The sequence below is a fragment of the Ascaphus truei genome, chromosome 1 (genome assembly GCF_040206685.1).
Source record: "Ascaphus truei isolate aAscTru1 chromosome 1, aAscTru1.hap1, whole genome shotgun sequence".
Lineage (NCBI taxonomy): Eukaryota > Metazoa > Chordata > Amphibia > Anura > Ascaphidae > Ascaphus > Ascaphus truei.
This window is the reverse complement of record NC_134483.1, coordinates 93,412,604-93,439,278: the sequence shown is the minus strand read 5'-3', so window position 1 is coordinate 93,439,278 and position 26,675 is coordinate 93,412,604. Positions and strand designations below refer to the sequence as shown.

The window sequence follows — 26,675 nt, the reverse complement described above, 5'->3', positions numbered from 1 at the left end:
ATATATATTTTATTTATTGTGTATAGCCTTTACATTGTGGCAGCATCCATTGACACATTCTAATTTTTGCTTATTAACATCTTGCACACCTTATCTCTTATATATATATATATATATATATATATATATATATATATATATATATATATATATATATATATATATATATATATATATATACACACACACACTTTTCACTAACGAACTTGTGCACCCAGAATTTTTCCTTCATAGTGCACTTTCACATACTGTATTTCACATATTCCCTTGTTGTTCAGTTCCTGCTCAGCCGTCTCTTTTAATAGAGAAGAGGTTTAGTCCACAAGACAATGTGAAATTATATTTGGTGTAGGCACCCACTTAAATTGGTAAAGAGGTAACTCTCAATGTATTACTTCCTGGTAAAATATTTTATAAATAAAATAAATAAATAAAATAAATTAAGCTTACGTTGACAAGGTTAGAAGGCTTAAATTGTGTTTTTTTGTTGTTGTTTTTTTTAAATCAAAAGATACTAAAATAAAGAACTAAATGACTCCTGACTTAAGCTCGGAAATGCAGGGAAATTTGGTAGGAGTGCAGGGTCTCTGTATTTCTTTACTGGTGAAGTTAGCAGTTTTAAATCTCCCTCCAGGGGGAAACAAACGGCCTATACATATCGTGGCTCCCGCAGGCCCTATCTAACAGTCATATAAACCCCCCTTAAAAAATGGGAAATAATACTGGTAACTTCAACGGTATCACAGGAACCAAATGATCCCTGGACCAGAAAATAACCTGCTTTAACTCCAGAGGACCCCTTATTCACAGCCTGTTCAAAAATGATCAGTAAATAAATGTAAACAAATTTAGCTGGCAAAATTCAATTTTAAAGGGTGAAAAATGGAAATGAGATTTAGCATAACTGAAGCTATCATTATATTAACAGTTGAAGCAAAAGAGGGAGCCATGCACACCAATCAAAAAGAAGGTAAAATTAATGCAAAAAGATCATTTAGATCATTGAGTCATTAAATGATCTTTTTGCATGAACTTTACCTTCTTTTTGATTGGTGTGCTTGGCTCCCTCTTTTGCTATGCTTTTCCCTGACTAGGATTTTTGCTTTTAGCACCCAGTATTCCCTTTTTTTCACCCTGTACCCTTTCCCTAGGGGAGCCCCAAGTGGTTCTACCTCATCCCTACTTTTGCTTCACATTAACAGTTGAAGACCATATAATATTTCATCTCCAGTATGATCTAATATCTATCAACAATCGGGTCTGTGGGGAAAACACTCTGTTCTGTGTGACAAACGCCCCTCTTTTGTAGTGCTGACGTCTGTCTGGGTTCTTCCCGACACAGTCTTCTAGGGTTAATTATACAACAAACAGGATCATGCAAAGTATTATGCTGCTTAACTCAGGCTTCTGCCTGCTTTATTTTCATCCAAGTAAGGTACTGCAGCTTTAACATGTGAAGGTTAGAGGTACTCAGATACTTTCATTCAGCAGTTCACATATTTCAGTGTTACCATATTTCCCACACTGTTATTTCAAGAAATAAAACCAAAATCATATAAGCAAAATCCTATCCCTTTCAGGGATCTAACTACACATCAGAATCAGTCTCTCTAACAGCTGCTGGCCAACTAAACTGGTTCCCCAGCTTAAAACAATGCTCTCTCATTTAGGGTCACAAGATACAGTACAGTCTTTTAGCAACAGCAGTAACCATTTGTTTTGTCTTATCTGTTCGTGGAGTCCAGGCAAATCCTCTGGTACTGTGATACGTGGAGGGGCCGTCAACCCCGATACTGGATGCAGGGGAGCAGCGACACCCCCAGCCCCCAGGCTCCAAGGAGAGAGAGTGAAATGCAAAACCTCTCTGCTCTAAGTACCTGTGCATGTGATTAGAAGAGCAGGTGAGGGAGAACTAGAGCCATTGTAATCTGTGGTCTGGATTTTCCATCCAGCTGCCTGAGTTAATGGGAAGCTGTGGAACGGATCATTAACTATTCCTGCACTTTCTGCTCTAAAACGGGGCAGAAAGCTGCCTAACATCTTTGGACTATGTCACATATCCCCCTCCCCAGCTCACACCTACTGGGGTGAGCGGCCATGGACCTCACTGGGGTGAGCGTCCTACCTGAAATACTTGAGCTAACTCCTCAGTACAATATTAAACATTCACATGACACGAATATGAACTTTTTCCACGGCAATTATGGACAATAGGTTTCGTCATAAGAGACTATACTTGGCAAACATATTTTTTTTTTCTCTCTATTAGGGAACTATTTTGAAAAATAAATGTCTAGCACACATTCTTACAACCCAGGATCTGCTAAATATATTCACAAAACCAGACAATTTCTATTACCTCCCTGGGTTTTTCTATTCTAGAATATGAACCTCATTATAAATTTACCAACCGAAAAGGGCATTTTTTTTTTTTTTTTTCATATTGTAAGCAACCAATATTTTTTTCTTCCTTATACTACAGCCTTGTAATCTTAAGGGCCATCAACCCTGTATATTAATTTGTAGTTTAGCTACATTTTCAACACAGAGAACCAATATAACATTGTAATATTGACAAAATGCTTATTTGCATAGTTAAGTGTCCGTGACATAGTCCACACGTGTAATAAAAAAAATAAATCGGTCAGTTCCCCCAAACATATTTTTTTTTTTTTTTTTGACTTCCAGTCCTTTGACTTTATTTCATAGCCCGCTGCAACCTGCAAATGACTGGACTGTTTCTTTAGCTTCTGATGAGACCCTTGGACCGGATTCTCCTTGGCTCCACAGTGTGGTCCAGATTGGTGAGATATGGAACTATTCAGGCGCCGTGTTAACCTTCGTTGTTTTTTCTTTTCAATCTTTGATTTCCCTTTTGTGGCCATTACCAGGCCTTTGGGTTTTGGAGACCTAGTTGCCTCTGTACAAACGTAGTCCATATTAACCACGTCATCAGGATCTGTCAACAAGTTTGTGTTTTCAGGAACTGCCACCCACTTGGCTAAAACATCTTCTGTGGTGTCCTGGGTGTGTCCACTAGTTTGATAATCTTCTGGACAACGTAAATGAAATTGAGGATCTGGATTTTTGAATCCCAGATCAGGGAGAATATTCTCAGGAGGGTGCCTATCTGTTTCTGGAATAACAGCAGCACAATCAAAGTCAATTCTTTCTCCTTCCTCTTTGTCATCAGTGAGGGCATTGAGTTTACGTTCCCTGGTCTCCTTTTGTGACCGTGTCTCTTTTAGCCTTGGAATCTCTTTCTCCAACTTCATCTTTATAGCAAATCGTAATATTGCAACAGCATTGAAGATACACGTATAGGAACGTACAGCTTGCTTGGTTAGGAGGTAGGATTGATAGCCCGACTGAACCACTTTAGCCGCTTCTCCCATGTCCGTCATCTGTTTCAGAGCGAGGTTTAACTCTGTTTCATTTTCTCTATTCTTGACCTGCAGCTGCAGGTGCTCCTTCTGGGTCTTGTCCAGCTCCAGCTGCAGCCGGGCCCCCTCATTTGCCGTGTGGTCCAGCTGCTTGTAGATATCGGCCATCTCGCTTTCATAGCGCAATGTCAGGCAGACCACCTGACGGACGGAGATCTCCTCTCTCTTGGCGCACTGTATCTCGCGCTCAGCCATCTGCTTCTGCAGCTCTTCAACCTGATCGTGCCAGACCTCCCTCAGGGTCTTCACCTCTATCTGGTGCTTGCTCTGGGTTTGCATCAGCGCCTCCATTTTTTGGAGCTCTGCAGTTTGTGTCGCCTGGATCGCCGCTGATTCTGTATTCTGCAGTGCTTCCTGCATTTCTAACTTTTCCTGGATCAATTGCTTCTCCACTTTTTCTGCTTGGTGAAGCTTCTCATCACCTTCACTGATCTGGTCAGTCAAGTCTGAATTTTTCTGTGTCAGACTTACATTCTCTCTTTTTACAGTCTCTAAATTACTCAGGGTATTCTCATAGGTTTCCTTCAATGTACACAGCTCTGTGCTGCGAGCGTAGACCTCATGGCGTGAGAGTTCCAGCTCTGCTTTAAGCGCGCTAGCCTCTTGCCGAGAAACCCCTAACTCTGTGATGAAGTTTTGCACATCTTTCTGGGACATCTCATAGCATAGTTTCCAGTCAGTTCTTGTTTTCTTTGATTCGCTTGGCTCTCTGCCTATGATGGTAGCAGTAGCCTTTGTCATCTCTAGGCGTGTCGTCATTCCTGGGACGATTGCGCCTGGCCCTATGGGCTGTTGCTCATCTCGGCGCCTTTCTGACGCATGTCCTGACAGTGCAGGTTCAAGTGGCTCGTTCACTTCCCCTGTGACTTGAGGAACAGTTTTCTTTCTTTTTGCTTTATTAGCTCCAGAGATATCAGTGGTACTGGGCACACGCTCACTGGTATCAGCTTCCACATCTTGCTTGCACTCACAGGGCGTTGCTTGCTTTTGCAGCTGTTTGTCTTTGAAAATTTTGGGGCACACATCTTCCATGTGACCTACTTCACGACAGGCCCCGCATACTAAATTCATCTGTGGGTACGGCTCTCCTCCAGGGTCGTGATCATATTATGGCCTGAAGGGACACTGTTTTGTATGGTTACGTACATTACACAACAAACATTTCACGTCGGCCATTTTAGAAACCCGGCAGGGACAATTTGCTAGCTGCAATTTCACTCACTTCAGCAACTTGCATACAGCACTTGCTAGCTGCAAATTCACTCACTTCAGCAAAAGGCATTAGCTTTACAAACAGCACTTGCTAGATGCAAATTTTTTTTTTTCAGCAAAACATTTTGGTTTTCTGTTTGGGTTCAGGGTGCTATTGCATCCACACTTCGCACATTCTCTGTGTATGCTAGAAGCACAACTGATATACACAGTGGGACAGACTTCACTCATAGCATCTGTACTTTAGTTCAGCTCGGCGGCCATTTTAAACCCCCGCATTTATTTGCAAACCCACAGACTTTTTAGTGTCTGCCCGCATTCTCCACCATATGTGACAAACGCCCCTCTTTTGTAGTGCTGACGTCTGTCTGGGTTCTTCCCGACACAGTCTTCTAGGGTTAATTATACAACAAACAGGATCATGCAAAGTATTATGCTGCTTAACTCAGGCTTCTGCCTGCTTTATTTTCATCCAAGTAAGGTACTGCAGCTTTAACATGTGAAGGTTAGAGGTACTCAGATACTTTCATTCAGCAGTTCACATATTTCAGTGTTACCATATTTCCCACACTGTTATTTCAAGAAATAAAACCAAAATCATATAAGCAAAATCCTATCCCTTTCAGGGATCTAACTACACATCAGAATCAGTCTCTCTAACAGCTGCTGGCCAACTAAACTGGTTCCCCAGCTTAAAACAATGCTCTCTCATTTAGGGTCACAAGATACAGTACAGTCTTTTAGCAACAGCAGTAACCATTTGTTTTGTCTTATCTGTTCGTGGAGTCCAGGCAAATCCTCTGGTACTGTGATACGTGGAGGGGCCGTCAACCCCGATACTGGATGCAGGGGAGCAGCGACACCCCCAGCCCCCAGGCTCCAAGGAGAGAGAGTGAAATGCAAAACCTCTCTGCTCTAAGTACCTGTGCATGTGATTAGAAGAGCAGGTGAGGGAGAACTAGAGCCATTGTAATCTGTGGTCTGGATTTTCCATCCAGCTGCCTGAGTTAATGGGAAGCTGTGGAACGGATCATTAACTATTCCTGCACTTTCTGCTCTAAAACGGGGCAGAAAGCTGCCTAACATCTTTGGACTATGTCACATCTGTATAATGACCGGTTGCACAAATAGATTGCAGTCGGCCTGACACTAGCATTTTAAAACATAATGAAGCATTATATAGCCACTATACAATAAGAAGAAGGTGACTTCTCAATGTATTGAATAACGGCCTATTTGCTTGAATTGGCCCCAAAGTTTAATTCTAAAAGCTACCAACAGTTATATACCAGAGCTGTTCCTTCTGTTTTCCAATTCCACGTCAGAAGTATTGTAGAACTTTTCACTGGTTTAGAAAATGCATTAAGATACATTTATTGAACATTGCTAACCTTACTCCATTTAACCCGAGAAAGTAAATTATACTGGTTTCTTTGTCTGTAATAGTGTCTGTACAGTACAGTAGAATGTGAAAAGACGCTTGTGGTTGAAAAAAAATGAAGAAAAGGATAGGAAGTGTAAACCAACGTGCATTTCTCTCAGGATATTCATGCTACTTCTTATTAATTGGTTATTTTCTCACTTCTCTTTGGGAAATCCCCATTGGCTGCTAGTTAGTGGAAAAGGATTACATTGATTGGTTTCTGATCCACATTTTACTGGTTTCCCAACTGTAACATAACATGCATTAAAATATTAATTATCATGTATTTTATCTCAGTCAGTGAATTAACCCAACGGACACTATTAAAAAATTAATTCTATTATCACATAAAGAAATGTGCCAAAAGCAAATATACCAATACAGTTTTCAAGAAATATGCAAAAAAACAGTGTTCTTAGACCCATGTCAGGCCGTTAACCGGACTCCCCCGATGATGTGGAGTTTGGCGATGACTTGTACTCAATGGTCTATGGGACAGATCCGCAAAGCTCTGGTAATACAGTGCTAATAAAAATCAAAATCATTAACAGACGTTATTTTCCCTGAGGTTTAACTCATATTCGCAAAGCCAATTATATGCAAAAACAACGGCCATTATATCATTCATTGCAATAGTCTTCACTCCATGTTAAGCCAGCACTGACTCGCATTGGCTTCAAATACCACGGTTGGTGTTAAGCATTTCCGACCTCATGGTGGCGCTACTCCCATCCAGACAGTGTAATACTGTAGGAGTTTTGCTGGAAAGAGATGTAAATAGAGCGAGATAGAGATGTCTTGTACATAGAGAATATGGAATTACCCAGTATACCGAGGCTGCTAACAGGTAGTGCACACACTTTATGGCAACTTGATTGAAGAGAGACCCAGCAATGATTAATGAAACAATAAGCCTCCGGTATTGAAAACAGGGAGTTGGGTAATAGTAAGCCGGATAGAGGTACAGGGGGACCAGCATTTCTAAACATGATGTCTTTGTTATGCTTCAAGGTGTCTAGTTCATGAATCTCCGTGTATGTCAGGTTATTGGCATGCATAGATGAGCAGGAGAAACCTTTAGATAAAATTTGAAGGTCTCTTTCTACCAACCTTTCAAATGCCGTAATGAAAGGCCCCCTATTGGCATTGGGGCAGAAGATAGACTTCTTTTTAAATCCTGAGGAGTGGGTGCCAAAGAAAGGTTGGGAGAAAGCATTGATTTCTTCGCCTTGCTGCTCAAGTAATGCGTCCAAGTCTGATAATACACAGGTTTCCTGAAAGGTATCAAGAGAAATATTAGTTAATGCATCATTAGTAACAATATTAGGTAGTTCATCATCAGTATTGGGTAATACAACATCATTATCAGAGTCAGACAAGTTATTAGTTTGAAAATGTCCTCTTGATATAAAAAACTTTTTTAAGGATAATTTGCGAGTAAACCTTTGGAGGTCAATCACAGTCTGGAACAAGTGGAAGTCCTGAACCGGGGCAAAACCCAGTCCCTTATTTAGTAGAGATAATTGTGCATGGGAGAGTTCCACTCCTGAGAGATTAATGACGTTATTATCACACTCATCTATGTGTACTTCTTTCTTTTTGGTCTCCCGCGAGTTTCCACGTTTTCTCCGCGATCGTCTGGTTCGCGGCGTGATCGTGTTCCTGTGGATAAAAAAGAAGACGAAGAGGGAGCCTGTTCCTGATTTTTTGATCTGGCCCCATTAGATGTGATGGATGACCTGCTGTCGCTCCTAGATCTCCCATGGTTATCCCGTATACTCTCAGTAGAACCTTCAAAAGATACAGAGTGAGATCTCAATTCGCACTCTGAGTAGTCTGACTCCGCACCTGAGTTGTCAGCTGATCTTCCCTTTAAGATAGACTTATTAGGGTTGCTTTTAGACCATCCTTTGGATTGAGGTTTAAACCCCCTTGCTGTATTGGATCCCACATTCTCTCTTGTTTGAGGTTTCTGCCAACAATAAATTTGTCCTTTTATACATGCCATACACTATCAGCACTCTTTGAAAAAGTCCATAGCCTGGACGAAACATGTTAGAGTGGTTGCCTGATGTTTGCTGCTAGCGATCAATAAAGTTTTTTTAGACATCCATGCGTTGGCTGCTGAAGTTGCTGTGAACCACGGACCATCTTACCCCCTTCTTCCTGTGTCATCATTTCCGGCGGAGCACGCTGACGCCAGCTACACCAGAGGAGGAAGCCGCTGCAGAATTCCCTGCACCAACAGGGACGGCTTTTTCGTGAGTACTCCTAACCTCCACGCGGTATTTCAGGGAGATTATTGAGGCGGTTAGTGCCGGGCTGTGATTTACTTGGGGGCGCCCCTTAGGGAGGTGTCCCCCTGTACCTCTATCCGGCTTACTATTACCCAACTCCCTGTTTTCAATACCGGAGGCTTATTGTTTCATTAATCATTGCTGGGTCTCTCTTCAATCAAGTTGCCATAAAGTGTGTGCACTACCTGTTAGCAGCCTCGGTATACTGGGTAATTCCATATTCTCTAGCAATCTATTTCTACCTGATGGCTCACGGGCAAGTGAATAAGTGAATAAGTAAATTGTATATGCTTATTTGGACTATCCTGGAAAATTCCAAAATATAAAGGACATTATTTACTCAAGAATTTAAGGATTACTGTTTTTTGCACTTAGGCTTCAGCCAACGCATGAGAGTTTTTAACAAGATATTAATAAATAATTTTTATTTTTAATTCAATACTATTATATTGTTTTTTTGCCATGGAAGATATTGATGTTGAATCAGAGGATACAAATGTGGATACATATGTCAATGCATGCGGGGATAATGCCAAACGTTCAAAAAAAGCTGCCCACTTGTTTAATGAAAGTACTGAGGTTATATGTGAGGAGCCTTCAGACCTCACACATTACTTTGTAAAGCTAGAAAGACTGTTGGTGTTGAATATACGCCTATGGTGGGACATCACCTCATTGAACAACTATATTAGATGTAAAAGAATACCACGAGGTTTGCGAATAAAAAAGACACCAACATTTGGCTTTACCAATATGCAATTTGAGCAGGACTGGACTGATACTCTAAACCAATGTTCCTTAAAGCTAATGGAACTAATCATTCAGCAGAAGTCAAAAGAAAAAGAGCAATTAATGTTGGAAATAAACCTTTTGAGGAACAACTTGAAGCCATTTACTAAAATGGATCAATTTATAAAAAACGACAAAACCCTGCTGACTAATATTGAGACCATAGAGGACACAATAAGTGACAAAAAACACAGCAAGTTCGAACGAGACCGTGTAGATTATATAAAAGGACAAATTTATTGTTGGCAGAAACCTCAAACAAGAGAGAATGTGGGATCCAATACAGCAAGGGGGTTTAAACCTCAATCCAAAGGATGGTCTAAAAGCAACCCTAATAAGTCTATCTTAAAGGGAAGATCAGCTGACAACTCAGGTGCGGAGTCAGACTACTCAGAGTGCGAATTGAGATCTCACTCTGTATCTTTTGAAGGTTCTACTGAGAGTATACGGGATAACCATGGGAGATCTAGGAGCGACAGCAGGTCATCCATCACATCTAATGGGGCCAGATCAAAAAATCAGGAACAGGCTCCCTCTTCGTCTTCTTTTTTATCCACAGGAACACGATCACGCCGCGAACCAGACGATCGCGGAGAAAACGTGGAAACTCGCGGGAGACCAAAAAGAAAGAAGTACACATAGATGAGTGTGATAATAACGTCATTAATCTCTCAGGAGTGGAACTCTCCCATGCACAATTATCTCTACTAAATAAGGGACTGGGTTTTGCCCCGGTTCAGGACTTCCACTTGTTCCAGACTGTGATTGACCTCCAAAGGTTTACTCGCAAATTATCCTTAAAAAAGTTTTTTATATCAAGAGGACATTTTCAAACTAATAACTTGTCTGACTCTGATAATGATGTTGTATTACCCAATACTGATGATGAACTACCTAATATTGTTACTAATGATGCATTAACTAATATTTCTCTTGATACCTTTCAGGAAACCTGTGTATTATCAGACTTGGACGCATTACTTGAGCAGCAAGGCGAAGAAATCAATGCTTTCTCCCAACCTTTCTTTGGCACCCACTCCTCAGGATTTAAAAAGAAGTCTATCTTCTGCCCCAATGCCAATAGGGGGCCTTTCATTACGGCATTTGAAAGGTTGGTAGAAAGAGACCTTCAAATTTTATCTAAAGGTTTCTCCTGCTCATCTATGCATGCCAATAACCTGACATACACGGAGATTCATGAACTAGACACCTTGAAGCATAACAAAGACATCATGTTTAGAAATGCTGATAAAGGTGGAGCCCTTGTGGTTTTATCCACCCTACAATACAAACAGGAGGCATTACGGCAGCTAGGGAATCCGGATCAGTATAAACTTCTTAAAAAGGATCCAACACAGGACTTTATTAGTCAACTAGATGAAATTATTGAATTTGGAAAGATACTTTGTACATTAGACAAACATGAGATTGAATTTTTGAGAAGTCCACATCCCGTGATTCCGGTATTCCACCATCTCCCAAAGATCCATAAGTCACTGGTCGACCCTCCTGGTCGTCCTATAGTGGCAGGTATTGGATCTTTGGGAGATGGGTTATCGCGGTATGTGGACTCTTATCTCAAACCATTGGTACTGGCATTACCGTCATTCATTAAGGATTCCACGGACCTCATGGTAGATGTGAAGGATCTGGTCTGGAAAAAAGAATACAGATGGGTCACCCTTGACGTGATCTCTCTGTATTCCATCATTAATCACGATCACGGGTTATTAGCTATCACGCACTTTTTAAATTTATCACATCTGTCCACTTCACTTTGCACTTTTCTATTAGAATCTATTAAATTTTTATTAACTCACAATTATTTCTTATTTGATTCACGTTTTTATTTACAATTATTAGGCACTGCAATGGGCACAAGTTTTGCACCATCATATGCAAACTTATTCATGGGGTTATGGGAAGCACAATATATATATCACAGTAATAATTCTTATCGTTCACAAATTATTTACTATAAAAGATTCATCGACGATCTCATTATTATATGGGACGGCGATGAATCATCACTTGTAGCATTTATAAACACACTTAATATCAATAATGTTAATATCAAATTCACTTATGAACAAAATATAAATTGCATCAATTATCTGGACCTGCTCCTTTACATAGACCATGACATGCTAATCCAAACTGACATATTTCGCAAGCCAAACTCCCGAAACACACTACTGTCAGCCAAAAGTTGTCATCCACAATCTTTAATCAAAAGTATTCCGAGGGCCCAATTTGTAAGGTTGAGACGGATATGTTCTGATGACGAGAATTTCTCTTTGCAGTCACAAGCACTATTTGAGAGATTCCAAGCCAGGGGTTACAAATATACAGATATCCAGACAGCATACGAGTACGCTATGACTTTGGATCGCCCTGGAATCCTCGATAAAAAGAAAAAAGACAAACATCATAAGGGGTACATACAATCTAAGAGCAAGTATAGTGATATGAGTCCATTATTCATCACGACTTATAGTCGCCAATCCAAGCTTATATGCGACATTGTGCATAAACATTGGCACACCCTGTGCCTTGATAAGGATATTGCTGAGTTTACCTTGAAGGGACCAAAATTTTCATTCCGTAGGGCTAAGACACTAGCATCACACCTCTCGCCAAGTCACTTTCAAACTAAAACTGATCTTAAAAGAATTGGTAGTATTCCTAAAGGTTTTTATGCATGTGGAAATTGTTCCATGTGTAAATATGTTCATAGTACAAAATTTGTCCAAACTGACATCAATGGAAAAAAATATTTTATTAAAGAATTTTTGAATTGTAATACATCCTACACCATTTATCTTTTGAGATGTGGTTGCAAAAAATTATATGTGGGACGAACCATTCGGCCAGTCAAGACCCGCATTGCCGAGCATGTCAGACTTATTAAAAAGAATGATGTGTCTCATCCAGTTCCCAGACACTTCTCCAGATGCCCTAAAGGGGGAATAGCCAACTTTTCCTATATGGCAATTGAACATATCCCTTGTAACGCTAGAGGAGGCCATAGAGAGGGGGTATTAAATAAACAGGAAATGTATTGGGTGTACACTCTGAACACACTCCATCCGGCCGGCATCAATCAGGAGTGGGAACTGAAACACTTCCTGATGGGGTAATGGCTAAGTTTTGGGGTGGGTTCACAGTGTTCACCCAATTACATTGTGATCTGGGAGGTGACATATTAAGTTACTGTCTGTCATGCGGTTGCCACTGTATTCATGGATATGAATTATGTGAATAAATTGATAAAATGTTTATATCCCTTTAAAGTGAATCTTGATACTGAAAATGCTTTATAAGTACAAAAAAGATTTTATAAGTACTAGATATATGAAATCCTTTGTTATACATCTGTATACTTCCATTAATTGATATAGCTTTATATAATAATAATGATGCTGGTAACTTAAAACATCAGTAGTTGTGTTTTTAAATTTATCCATTATATGTTCTGTTTTGTTTTTAAGATTTTTCATGTGTATGTTGTAAATACCTTGTTGTGCAGCCATTGCTATGGGGATTGTTGGGGAGATAGTTATCCACTTTAATGATTAATCTACCACAGGTGAGGTTTAAATACGTTCCCTGTTTCTATTGGTGGCATACACTCACCACTCCCTATATCTATTTGGCTGCCATACACTATCAGCACTCTTTGAAAAAGTCCATAGCCTGGACGAAACATGTTAGAGTGGTTGCCTGATGTCTTGTACATAGGCTAATATAGATATGCAAACTATATTAAAATGATTTAAATGAGCGTATTCCCCAGGTATCTCAGGTTTGTTTCAACCTCTGTTGCATGATGGTGGAATATGGTGCCATGATCTGTGTTACCACGGCCATTGAATCCTATGGAAAGTCTGTGATATTCAGTGTTATAACATACATACATCTGGAACACTGCGTTATTGAGCTTTAAAGTTACACGTTGACACTTAACGAGGTTCCAACCTAATTTAACACCTCGTTAAGTCAATACCGGAGCTCTATGGATCTGGCCTAAGTGACTTTAAGGCAGAGCTTATACTACCTGCTCGACCGCGCACACTCCTGCAGCCCCGGCGATCTGTGCACTTGGCTGCAGGAGATTGTGGAGGTGTTGCGGGGGCCGTGGCGGGGGCGTGGCAAACGCGTCACAAAGCTGGTTCGCCCTCATTGGCTGAGCCAGCTCACATGAAGCTGACGTCACCCGGCAGTCGCCCGAGAAGACAACATTTATTGTCTCCTCAAAACGCAGTCGCGTCAATGCGCTACGCTGCTGGCAGGCACGCAGGCACTTGTTTTTTTATTATAGCCAAGTACTGAGTTGTGTCTGACGTGCGCACCCGCACGTAGCGCCGCCGCCACTATAAGCTCGGCCTTAGAAAGCTGACTGTGCCTGCTTTTGAAAAAAAAAATTAAAATGTTTTCATAATTGGGGCCAAACTCTTCTGTGTTTTCGACAAACATTTTATACAGGGCTTAATTATGATAAAAAAACGAAGAAAAAAACCAGAACGTAAGAATAAAAGTAATATGTCCGCACAGAGTTGGGCAATATACCGATATAATAGTAATATTTCAATAATAAAAAATGACGATAAGTTGAAATCTAAAAAATGATTATGGCGTGATTGCTATCAGCCATGAGAGTCCCTGATGTTGCAGGTGTCTTGCAGTTTACGTTTTGCAGCAGCTGTAAAGAAGATAGCGTTGCCAGTGTAAACACGATTGCATTACGCCTCCCAGCATCCTTCACGGAGACACCCGAGTATTGCTTTGCCCGGTGTTTATCCCATTCCTGTCATTACTTTCCTTACCCCCATCTCTGATGTCCCGGAATATGGGGGAGCACGAGTACTGTATTTACTTTAAAAACACATTTACATTTTAAATACTTGTGAAAACGTAATACCGTCCCCATGATTATTTAAAAAATGCTTTTAAGTTCAATTTAAATTTGTCTTCCATGTTTATTGTGTGGTTAGTATTCTTTCCTATGCTCCGTATTTAACAGCAATGCATCAGGATAAATATAGCTAACATGTTACATTTCTGAATATCACAAGTGTAGAAACTGATTTGTCATTGCCCAACTCTAGTGTGTCAGCGTAGCTTGTATGACCATAAGATTTGGGACTCTATTCACTAATAAAGTTAGGCTCACATTACTGCCATTGCAGTGAGTGGGATTAGAATGATCTAAACCAGGGGTGCACAAACTTGGGGGGGCACAACATTTTCTGGGGGGGGGGCAGCGCTTACAGAGGTCCAGCACTCTTCCCACGACATTTAAATTAAATCCCGGGGGAGTGCACGAGGCCTCTAAGTCCCTTACCTCGTCTCTGGCGGCTTCTGGCGACACGTCAAATGATGCCGACGTCACATGACGTTGTGATGTCAGAAAACACTGGAGAAAAGGTAAGGAGGGGTGGGGAGGGCGAGCAGGTGGGGAGAGCAGACAAGGAGGCGCAGACAAAAAAATTGCTCTCCCCTGATCTACACTGTGGTTTAGTGAATGATACCATTAATGTTTCCTTTTTATTCAATAGAGACAGCGGATATGTTATGTTTTAAGTTTGGTTTTAGTGCTACAGGTGGGCCCCAATTGATTTTGAGTTCACCTAAAACTGCCTCTTATGTCCCAATCCACACCCTGATGTTCCCCACAGAGCCCATTAAAGGGACTGCCTGTTGTCCCCAATAAGGACCAACTTCTCCCTCTCCATGAAAGGGATGGCTGCTTCCTCCACTAGTATCCCCACGAGGAGGACCACTTATTGCAATCACAGGTGGGGACCTTCCTTATTCCTGTAGTTGAATTAAGGAATTTATTCTGGCCCCCTTAAATAGATGGAGAGCCCTGCTCTACTGCTTTCCGAGTGTAAATACATTTGGCATGTGAGACCCAGATGCTTTAAACTTAAGCCACTTAACTTGACATAAACCCCACTTAACGACATGTTAAGAGTATCAATGTATCCACAAAGGCCACTAACACAACGTTACGTCATGTTCTGGAAGGAAAAGAGCCTTGTATTAACTGTAATGGTCGTTACTGACAATGACATGCAAATTAAGCATCATCATAGCACTCCCTATCCTCTAAAGTCGATTGTATTGTATTGTATTGTATGTCTTTATTTATATAGCGCCATTAATGTACATAGCGCTTCACAGTAGTAATACATGTGGTAATCAAATAAATAACAGATAATATAAATAACAGATCATGGGAATAAGTGCTTTAGACATAAAAGTAACATTTCGGAAGAGGAGTCCCTGCCCCGAGGAGCTTACAGTCTAATTGGTAGGTAGGTAGAACGTACAGAGACAGTAGGAGGGAGTTCTGGTTTAAGATTAACGCAGGGACCTAACTGTTAAATCATACTTAAACTTGATGTTACTCACATCCAGACACTGAAATAGGACTTTTACGGTGTTTTATGCTTAGTTCAGCCCATATTGTGCCATTTTGTAAATCACAGCTCTATTTGTTTGCATGGAGCCATGGAAAATGTTTGAAAATAACTCCCCCGATTTCAGGATTTAAGTTACGTCAAGACTGACATTACATCACGTTATTAGTAGACACTGTAACCTTATGCTACAATAATGTGATGTTAAGTCTATTCAAATTAGATGTATTTTGGACATGGCCCTTTCATAAAATTAGTTAATAGTTCATACCTTTTGGCCCAATTGCTTCACTAGTGGCTTCAAGACATTGTAGTACTATATATGGATTTTTTGCTGAGCTAGCACAGGGTTAGGAGTATGAGCAATGTTGTTTAGTAAGAGCATTGGTTGAAGTGTGATAGCACTTGGGTGCATGGCTTGCCACTATTTCATTAAGATAACACAGACTACCACTACTTTTATAATTACACACTTAGAGGCTGATTCTATAGGCTCTGAAGCGTCCAATCATAATGCAACCGCCCCTAAACACCCACTCAAGAAATAGCACCGTAGAGTTCCACTTTCTGTTTAGAAAATAATGAATTCATTTAAAATGACAGCCTCTCTTGGCCTTGAATTACCTCACTAAATATGTACTAGATATGGACAATAATTACTGCTGCTGGGCAACCCTGAGAACCACCAATCAACATCAACGAACCGAATGAATTCAATACTTTTTAATACTATCAAAAATGCATGCGCGTGGGAGGGAATTCTAGTGCTGGTTATCACTCCAAGGGAAGGTCAGTGAGGCTGGACATCCAGCAAAATCAACATGACATACCTGCCAGTGCCATGTACTGCACTTATTCCCTCACCTCCTGTACCTGCCAGTGCCATGTACTGCACTTATTCCCTCACCTCCTGTACCTGCCAGTGCCATGTACTGCACTTATTCCCTCACCTCCTGTACCTGCCAGTGCCATGCACTGCACTTATTCCCTCACCTCCTGTACCTGCCAGTGCCATGTACTGCACTTATTCCCTCACCTCCTGTACCTGCCAGTGCCATGTACTGCACTTATTCCCTCACCTCCTGTACCCGCCAGTGCCATGTACTGAACTTATTCCCTCACCTCCTGTACCTGCCAGTGCCATGTACTGCACTTATTCCCTCACCTCCTGTACCTGCCAGTGCCATGTACTGCACTTATTCCCTCACCTCCTGTACCTGCCAGTGCCATGTACTGCACTTATTCCCTCACCTCCTGTACCTGCCAGTGCCATGTACTGCACTTATTCCCTCACCTCCTGTACCTGCCAGTGCCATGTACTGCACTTATTCCCTCACCTCCTGTACCTGCCAGTGCCATGTACTGCACTTATTCCCTCACCTCCTGTACCTGCCAGTGCCATGTACTGCACTTATTCCCTCACCTCCTGTACCTGCCAGTGCCATGTACTGCACTTATTCCCTCACCTCCTGTACCTGCCAGTGCCATGTACTGCACTTATTCCCTCACCTCCTGTACCTGCCAGTGCCATGTACTGCACTTATTCCCTCACCTCCTGTACCTGCCAGTGCCATGTACTGCACTTATTCCCTCACCTCCTGTACCTGCCAGTGCCATGTACTGCACTTATTCCCTCACCTCCTGTACCTGCCAGTGCCATGCACTGCACTTATTCCCTCACCTCCTGTACCTGCCAGTGCCATGTACTGCACTTATTCCCTCACCTCCTGTACCTGCCAGTGCCATGCACTGCACTTATTCCCTCACCTCCTGTACCTGCCAGTGCCATGCACTGCACTTATTCCCTCAACTCCTGTACCTGTCAGTGCCATGTACTGCACTTATTCCCTCACCTCCTGTACCTGTCAGTGCCATGTACTGCACTTATTCCCTCACCTCCTGTACCTGCCAGTGCCATGCACTGCACTTATTCCCTCACCTCCTGTACCTGCCAGTGCCATGTACTGCACTTATTCCCTCAACTCCTGTACCTGTCAGTGCCATGTACTGCACTTATTCCCTCACCTCCTGTACCTGCCAGTGCCATGTACTGCACTTATTCCCTCACCTCCTGTACCTGCCAGTGCCATGTACTGCACTTATTCCCTCACCTCCTGTACCTGCCAGTGCCATGCACTGCACTTATTCCCTCACCTCCTGTACCTGCCAGTGCCATGTACTGCACTTATTCCCTCACCTCCTGTACCTGCCAGTGCCATGCACTGCACTTATTCCCTCACCTCCTGTACCTGCCAGTGCCATGTACTGCACTTATTCCCTCACCTCCTGTACCTGCCAGTGCCATGCACTGCACTTATTCCCTCACCTCCTGTACCTGCCAGTGCCATGCACTGCACTTATTCCCTCAACTCCTGTACCTGTCAGTGCCATGTACTGCACTTATTCCCTCACCTCCTGTACCTGTCAGTGCCATGTACTGCACTTATTCCCTCACCTCCTGTACCTGCCAGTGCCATGCACTGCACTTATTCCCTCACCTCCTGTACCTGCCAGTGCCATGTACTGCACTTATTCCCTCAACTCCTCTACCTGTCAGTGCCATGTACTGCACTTATTCCCTCACCTCCTGTACCTGCCAGTGCCATGTACTGCACTTATTCCCTCACCTCCTGTACCTGCCAGTGCCATAACCTGCACTTATTCCCTCACCTCCTGTACCTGGCAGTGCCATGCACTGCACTTATTCCCTCACCTCCTGTACTTGCCAGTGCCATGTACTGCACTTATTCCCTCACCTCCTGTACCCGCCAGTGCCATGCACTGCACTTATTCCCTCACTTCCTGTACCTGCCAGTGCCATGTACTGCACTTATTCCCTCACCTCCTGTACCTGCCAGTGCCATGTACTGCACTTATTCCCTCACCTCCTGTACCTGCCAGTGCCATGTACTGCACTTATTCCCTCACCTCCTGTACCTGGCAGTGCCATGCACTGCACTTATTCCCTCACCTCCTGTACCTGCCAGTGCCATGTACTGCACTTATTCCCTCGCCTCCTGTACCCGCCAGTGCCATGTACTGCACTTATTCCCTCACCTCCTGTACCCGCCAGTGCCATGTACTGCACTTATTCCCTCACCTCCTGTACCTGCCAGTGCCATGTACTGCACTTATTCCCTCACCTCCTGTACCTGCCAGTGCCATGCACTGCACTTATTCCCTCACCTCCTGTACCCGCCAGTGCCATGCACTGCACTTATTCCCTCACCTCCTGTACCTGCCAGTGCCATGCACTGCACTTATTCCCTCACCTCCTGTACCTGCCAGTGCCATGCACTGCACTTATTCCCTCACCACCTGTACCTGCCAGTGCCATGTACTGCACTTATTCCCTCAACTCCTGTACCTGTCAGTGCCATGTACTGCACTTATTCCCTCACCTCCTGTACCTGCCAGTGCCATGTACTGCACTTATTCCCTCACCTCCTGTACCTGCCAGTGCCATGTACTGCACTTATTCCCTCACCTCCTGTACCTGCCAGTGCCATGCACTGCACTTATTCCCTCACCTCCTGTACCTGCCAGTGCCATGTACTGCACTTATTCCCTCACCTCCTGTACCTGCCAGTGCCATGCACTGCACTTATTCCCTCACCTCCTGTACCTGCCAGTGCCATGCACTGCACTTATTCCCTCAACTCCTGTACCTGTCAGTGCCATGTACTGCACTTATTCCCTCACCTCCTGTACCTGTCAGTGCCATGTACTGCACTTATTCCCTCACCTCCTGTACCTGCCAGTGCCATGCACTGCACTTATTCCCTCACCTCCTGTACCTGCCAGTGCCATGTACTGCACTTATTCCCTCAACTCCTGTACCTGTCAGTGCCATGTACTGCACTTATTCCCTCACCTCCTGTACCTGCCAGTGCCATGTACTGCACTTATTCCCTCACCTCCTGTACCTGCCAGTGCCATGCACTGCACTTATTCCCTCACCTCCTGTACCTGGCAGTGCCATGCACTGCACTTATTCCCTCACCTCCTGTACTTGCCAGTGCCATGTACTGCACTTATTCCCTCACCTCCTGTACCCGCCAGTGCCATGCACTGCACTTATTCCCTCACTTCCTGTACCTGCCAGTGCCATGTACTGCACTTATTCCCTCACCTCCTGTACCTGCCAGTGCCATGTACTGCACTTATTCCCTCACCTCCTGTACCTGCCAGTGCCATGTACTGCACTTATTCCCTCACCTCCTGTACCTGCCAGTGCCATGCACTGCACTTATTCCCTCACCTCCTGTACCTGCCAGTGCCATGCACTGCACTTATTCCCTCACCTCCTGTACTTGCCAGTGCCATGTACTGCACTTATTCCCTCACCTCCTGTACCTGCCAGTGCCATGTACTGCACTTATTCCCTCACCTCCTGTACCTGCCAGTGCCATGTACTGCACTTATTCCCTCACCTCCTGTACCTGCCAGTGCCATGCACTGCACTTATTCCCTCACCTCCTGTACCCGCCAGTGCCATGCACTGCACTTATTCCCTCACCTCCTGTACCTGCCAGTGCCATGCACTGCACTTATTCCCTCACCTCCTGTACCTGCCAGTGCCATGCACTGCACTTATTCCCTCGCCACCTGTACCTGCCAGTGCCATGTACTGCACTTATTCCCTCGCCTCCTGTACCTGCCAGTGCCATGTACTGCACTTATTCCCTCGCCTCCTGTACCTGCCAGTGCCATGTACTGCACTTATTCCCTCTCCTCCTGTACCTGCCAGTGCCATGTACTGCACTTATTCCCTCGCCTCCTGTACCCGCCAGTGCCATGTACTGCACTTATTCCCTCACCTCCTGTACCCGCCAGTGCCATGTACTGCACTTATTCCCTCACCTCCTGTACCTGCCAGTGCCATGTACTGCACTTATTCCCTCACCTCCTGTACCTGCCAGTGCCATGCACTGCACTTATTCCCTCACCTCCTGTACCTGCCAGTGCCATGCACTGCACTTATTCCCTCACCTCCTGTACCTGCCAGTGCCATGCACTGCACTTATTCCCTCACCTCTTGTACCTGCCAGTGCCATGCACTGCACTTATTCCCTCACCTCCTGTACCTGCCAGTGCCATGCACTGCACTTATTCCCTCACCTCCTGTACCTGCCAGTGCCATGTACTGCACTTATTCCCTCACCTCCTGTACCTGCCAGTGCCATGTACTGCACTTATTCCCTCACCTCCTGTACCTGCCAGTGCCATGTACTGCACTTATTCCCTCACCTCCTGTACCTGCCAGTGCCATGTACTGCACTTATTCCCTCACCTCCTGTACCTGCCAGTGCCATGTACTGCACTTATTCCCTCACCTCCTGTACCTGCCAGTGCCATGCACTGCACTTATTCCCTCGCCTCCTGTACCTGCCAGTGCCATGTACTGCACTTATTCCCTCACCTCCTGTCTTTGTAAGTCTCCCATCATACCACTTACATTGTAAAATCTCCAGGGCAGGGATTTCCTTTCCTATTGTCTGATATGGTTTGATGCACTATTGATGTATTATAATTCCCTGTACTGTATTGTCTCTTATGTGAAGTGCTGAATACACTGTGTTTGCTACATAAATAAAGATATACTTACATGCAAATGTCGTTAATAAATGTTTTATAAATAAATAAAAAATATGAATCTTTCATGAACTCCCTCTTGTGGTGAAATGCTGAGTACTGCACCAGAGCAGCTACACTGAACAGACTAGCTAGAGCAGTGGTAGCCAACACGATATACTTAAGGCTAAGGCCTCACGGCATCAGTGCGACCAGGTGGACTACTTGCAACTGGTGACGGGGAGGCATGGCGGGGGTGCGGCCATGACTTCACGTGGCTGGTTTGCCCTCATTGGCTGAACCGCCGCCGTGACGTGGCCAATGCTCGGCCGCCATCCAAAATTAAAAAATCTTGTCTTTTGGCCAAGGCAGTCGTGCATCGCGCCTTTTGCGTGCACGTACACACGCTGACAGGGGCCTGCCCCATATAGGGCTGTGCCTTGGGTGCGGCGCGCACCGGGGACCCAGCCTAACGGGCCGCATGTTCAGCCCTCGAGCCCCCACATTACCCACACATATATACATAGTGCGGAGGCAGAAGGGACATTGCAGCTACAGGTAGTAGCTTCTCCCCACTCCGGTCAGCTGCTTAATGCCAGCACAATGTGTACACTGTCCCACTCCATTTCTTACACTAGGAACTACTGATTATTAGACATTAAACAGCTATGGGAGTGGGGAGAAGCTACAATCCACACCAGCAACTACACATGTACCAAGGGGTTTTTGCTCCCATTGGTGCGTCATGGTGGGATACTCTGTGATATTCTGTGATGTCACTGCCATTGAACCCTATGGAAACTCTAAGGCCAAGCTCATGGTGGTGGCGTCGCTATGTGCGCACGCTTGCATGCGCGCGCACTTCCAGGACTCTTACCTCCTTGCCTATTGGAGTTGTTGAAGTGCCTGCGGAGCTGCGTGCGTCGACGCTGCTACATTTTCCCGCCACAACTCAAATTGAGATTTGGGGCTGCAGTAGTGTGATGTCAGCGTTACGTGAGCTGGTTCAGCCAATGAGGGCGAATCAGCTCAGTGACGCGTCTGTGACGCGATCGCCACGCCCCCGATGGCCGCGACCGATCTCCTGCAGCTAGCGCACACATCCCTCAAGCTGCAGGAGGGCGCACAAGAGCATGTGCCTGCACCACAACCATGAGCTTAGCCTTATATTCACCGCTCCTCCTGCACAGAGTTAGCCAGCAGTTGAGGGCCTCAGATAAAAGCCCCCACGTGAGGCACCGGGCTTCCTGTTGCCAATGCTCACCAATGACAAGATAGTGTAATGTAACTATATCTATTTCCATTTGTTGAGTAGCACGGTTGTCACATTTGATACAGTTGTGCAAAAAACAAAAAAAACGAAATACAGTGTGTCAAAGGACAAATTGTCTTTGATAAGGTGACTGTGAATTTTGGAAGTAACTGTGGAGATCATAAACTATTAATAACTGTTACTCTGCAGTAACGCTCATTAGCTAGAAACAACATTGTAATAGAATAAAAAAAGAGGTGACAATAATTGCAGTCAGAGTATTAAATGCAGCCATTTCAACGATCCCCCAAAAGTGTACAATGCAGATAATCATGTACTGCACTCTTATTTATTTTCACGTTGTCGCATTTCTTCAGAAACGTCACAATATGGGCATATGATTTGAAAATAAAAATGATACGAGTGAGCTACATTTTTTATTATTATGAAGCAAGCCTTCATTATATATTTGTGATAGAATGGCTATAAAGTTATACATGCAATTAAAGTCATGTTTGTATTCAACATTAAAGTAAAAAAAAAAACTGACTCGACCCACACATTCATTTCTTTTTCATAGATGACATTCTACGAGTCAGATATTCAAAAGCTCACAGGTTTCTTCCTCAAGTATACTGTACACTATAATTACATCTAATGAACAACTCTCATGCTGGTCCCTTAAAGGTGTCTACGTTAAAACTACCACTTTGCAGAAAAGTGGTGAACAAGCTCAGTCAATTTGTGTGTTACATATTGCAAATATAGATTTCTTTCTGACGCTCTAAAATTATTATTTTATTTGAATTATCTCTAACAAAGGACAAGTAACTCAAGAACTACAGTAACAAATATTTGATTGTATTAAAAAAAACAGTAAACATTTTTTTTATATCTTACAAAACATGGATTATAGCATTTTTGATAGTATAAACCTGTAATTCTGCATCAATGCCTGTAGATGCATCCAACTGTTCCTGCACTTAATTTCTATTTAATAAATTGACAATGAGTATCACAGATATGTTCAGGACTGTGCACTAATGAAGTTACAACTACATACTTCTGATGAAGAGACAGGCTGCAGGATATTTATTTATAAAAAGTTTTACCAGGAAGTAATATATTGAGATTTACCTTTTGTTTTCAAGTATGTCCTGGGCATAGAGTTAAGATGACAAATAATATATGGTTACAAATACAGTTACATAAGTGAACAGGGTATACATTATATACAAGACATTTCATGCACAGTTAGGAGATAACTCCTAACCTAAGTTTTATTTCACCTTTCCATGAAAATACATGTATTACGTAAGAATGGAACAAGTAACTGGCTGTCCTGTATGTGCAACAAGGATGGCTGTGCTGAAATTATTTCGATTTAAAAAGAAATGTGAAGCTGAACTTTTGATCACATTGATCTTTACATGAACTCTGTAGACTTTTTAAACTAATAGTAATAATACTGTAAGTATAAGCAGTAGAAAGCATGGAAAAAGAGGCAAAATGGCAAGTATGCTATAAATAAGAGGAATAAGATGTACAGTACAGAATGTCAAAACAAATATCTTTGGATTCGGTCATGACTTAGGAACGATAAGGTGACCTAGATGTGATAAACACACACTTTGCAATGTTACACCGTGTAATACTTATAGGTTATGGTAATAATGATTGAGTCTTGTCTTCGTTTATCCTATTAAAAGGTTATTTTGTAAGGTCTGTCTGCATGTTGTGGATTTGCAGGTTTTATATTTGCATTAGGGAACCTTAAACTTCTCTTGTCCCTGATTGTCTGGGACCTTTTATCAGCTGTCACACATGAAGTACAGTGAAGCCTGGAATGTGCCCAATGATTATAACACCCACAACCAAGAAATATCATGAGCCAGATATGTATCAAGAGTAATATATAGTTTAATTGGGATGCATTGCACGTCATTTGGATGAATAAAAAAAAAAATCAACCCAGATAATTGCAATGTCCTTTTTGACTACTCCGTGGGTGGCAAATTTACCAATGGGAGAACCTTCATTTTGTCAGCTGAGAGCTATATTCTTGAATAAAGTGCCATTAAGCCTTAATCAGAAGCTTTAATATTGTTTTAATCTCCCTCATTTCAACAAAATTAAGGACTCAATTACAAAATTTACGTGACTTAACGAAGTTATTTTTTTTTACAATTCTCAATTGTCCTATGTGCTAAATAAATAAATTATATATATATATATATATATATATATATATATATATATATATATATATATATATATATATATATATATAACAGTGTGTGTGTGTGTTGTGTGTGTGTATACATATAGAAATAAAAGAGATAATTTTCTGTCAAATCATTAACTCCTCACAGCTAAAAATTGGACCTGTTTTCAACTGGATTCTTTACCAACTACTGTATGGTGTGTTTTATTTTAAATATATATATATATATACATATATATATATATATATATATATATATATATATATATATATATATATATATATATATATATATATATTGTACAATGTGATTTTGATCAATCCTATGAAATACCATCTGAACTACAGATGTAGCCAGTGTTTTTGCTCTTACTGGCACGTTATGATGGAATTTTCTGTGATATTCTGCGTTATAACTGCTATTGAATTTTATGGAAACTCTGTAATATCCTGAATTAAAATGCAATATTCTGCAGTACTGTAGGTAAAATAAATTAAAGCTGGCTACATCTGTATAATACAAAGTATGTCATCGCACTTTAAACAGATATTAGGATAGCATCAATCACCCAGGTATAGATAAATTCAATTATGTTTACCAATAGCCAGAGGAGACTGGCAGTTTAGCTGCAAGCTTAGAGCAATCTATTTTGTTCGCCAGCTGAGAAAAAAAAGTGAATGTAAGAAGCCCAGAAGTCATTTCCTATTGTATTGCGTTACATGAATATACAACTGAGAGCCATTGTGTGTGTGTGTGTGTGTGTGTGTGTGTCTATATATATATATATATATAGACACACACACACACACACTGGCACACTGGCACTCATAAGTCTTTGTTGAAGAGCAATTATTTTATTGAATCTCACAGGTGGAACTTGGGGACCGAATCGTCGATCTGTAAGATGCAATAAATTCATTACTCTTCAACAAAGCCCTACGAGTGCCAGACTTTTCTCCTATAGAACATAATCTACTATGCCGAGCACCAAGGCAAATAGCTGAACCCTGTGAGTGCCCACCTATTGTCTATATATGTCAGCATCATCCCCACCCCTTGCTGATCCACTGCTGGATTTATATATATATATCTATATATATCTATATATATCTATATATATATATATATATATATATATATATATATAGATATATATAGATATATATATATTGTGTGTATATGTAAGTATATTGTTGATCAGTAATTAACAGATGTCTTATCATCTTCTTATCATTAGTCCATTAGGAGGTCTCCACTTACTGATTACTGAGGAGGAAGGTCTGTGTCTTCTGCCTATTTGCTCTTAATGGCCTTTCATGTGTCTCCTGCTCTCAGTCTCGCTCTCTGCAGTTTATTCCAAGGTCTAGCAGGGACAGTGTTTAAAAATGACTTAAGAAAGAGAACAGGAACATTCACTTCGTTCTCCTTTTTTTTTTTCTTCAGATGAGTACCTTCGGAAAGAAAGAAGGAAGGAAGGGAGGGGAGAGGAAGTCAACAGCCCCATGCTTTCCTGCGAAAAATAAGGAAACAGCAGATAGACATCTTTTTCTTCTTCTAAAAAAAAAATGTTTGCCAAAAGAAAAAGTAATGGAATTCCAATAGCATTCCATTTGAAGAAGAGCCCATAGTAAAAGCGTAAACAGTGTCTAACTCAATGTACATAGCAGAATTTATAGGTATCGTGAACTCCCTACTATGAAAAGTATAAAGTACAAGCTAATGATGGGCATGTAAGACATGGGCAGAGGGACATATTCTCTAAAGGATACTGAGCCATGAGACATCTTACTGCCCATTCAAGTGATGAACTGTAAGGTGTCTTACAACTTTATACTGTATTTTATGGTGTAGGACAACTTTGTAAATAATTAGACGCACTGCTCCTTTTGTGGGGAGTAGAGCTGTAGCACATGTAAAGTAAGAGCAGTTTCTTACATCTGATGCAGTATGTTAGACTTACACCACTTCGGATGTGGAAGATTTTTGGGGGGTAAATAAAAAGCAAGAATAGTGGTGTAGAGAGACGCAGACTGTG

At 42.3% G+C, this 26,675-nt stretch overlaps 1 protein-coding gene across 1 annotated transcript in view; it reads right to left on the bottom strand.

The window, feature by feature from the left end:
• Positions 1–26,045, bottom strand: part of ZNF366 (zinc finger protein 366) — a 64,699-nt gene extending 38,654 nt beyond the window's left edge. Inside the window, exon 1 of the mRNA XM_075591895.1 lies at positions 25,901–26,045. The gene's annotated coding sequence lies outside the window, so the exon portion shown is untranslated. The remainder of the gene's footprint in view (positions 1–25,900) is intronic.
• Positions 26,046–26,675: the final 630 nt, after the last annotated feature.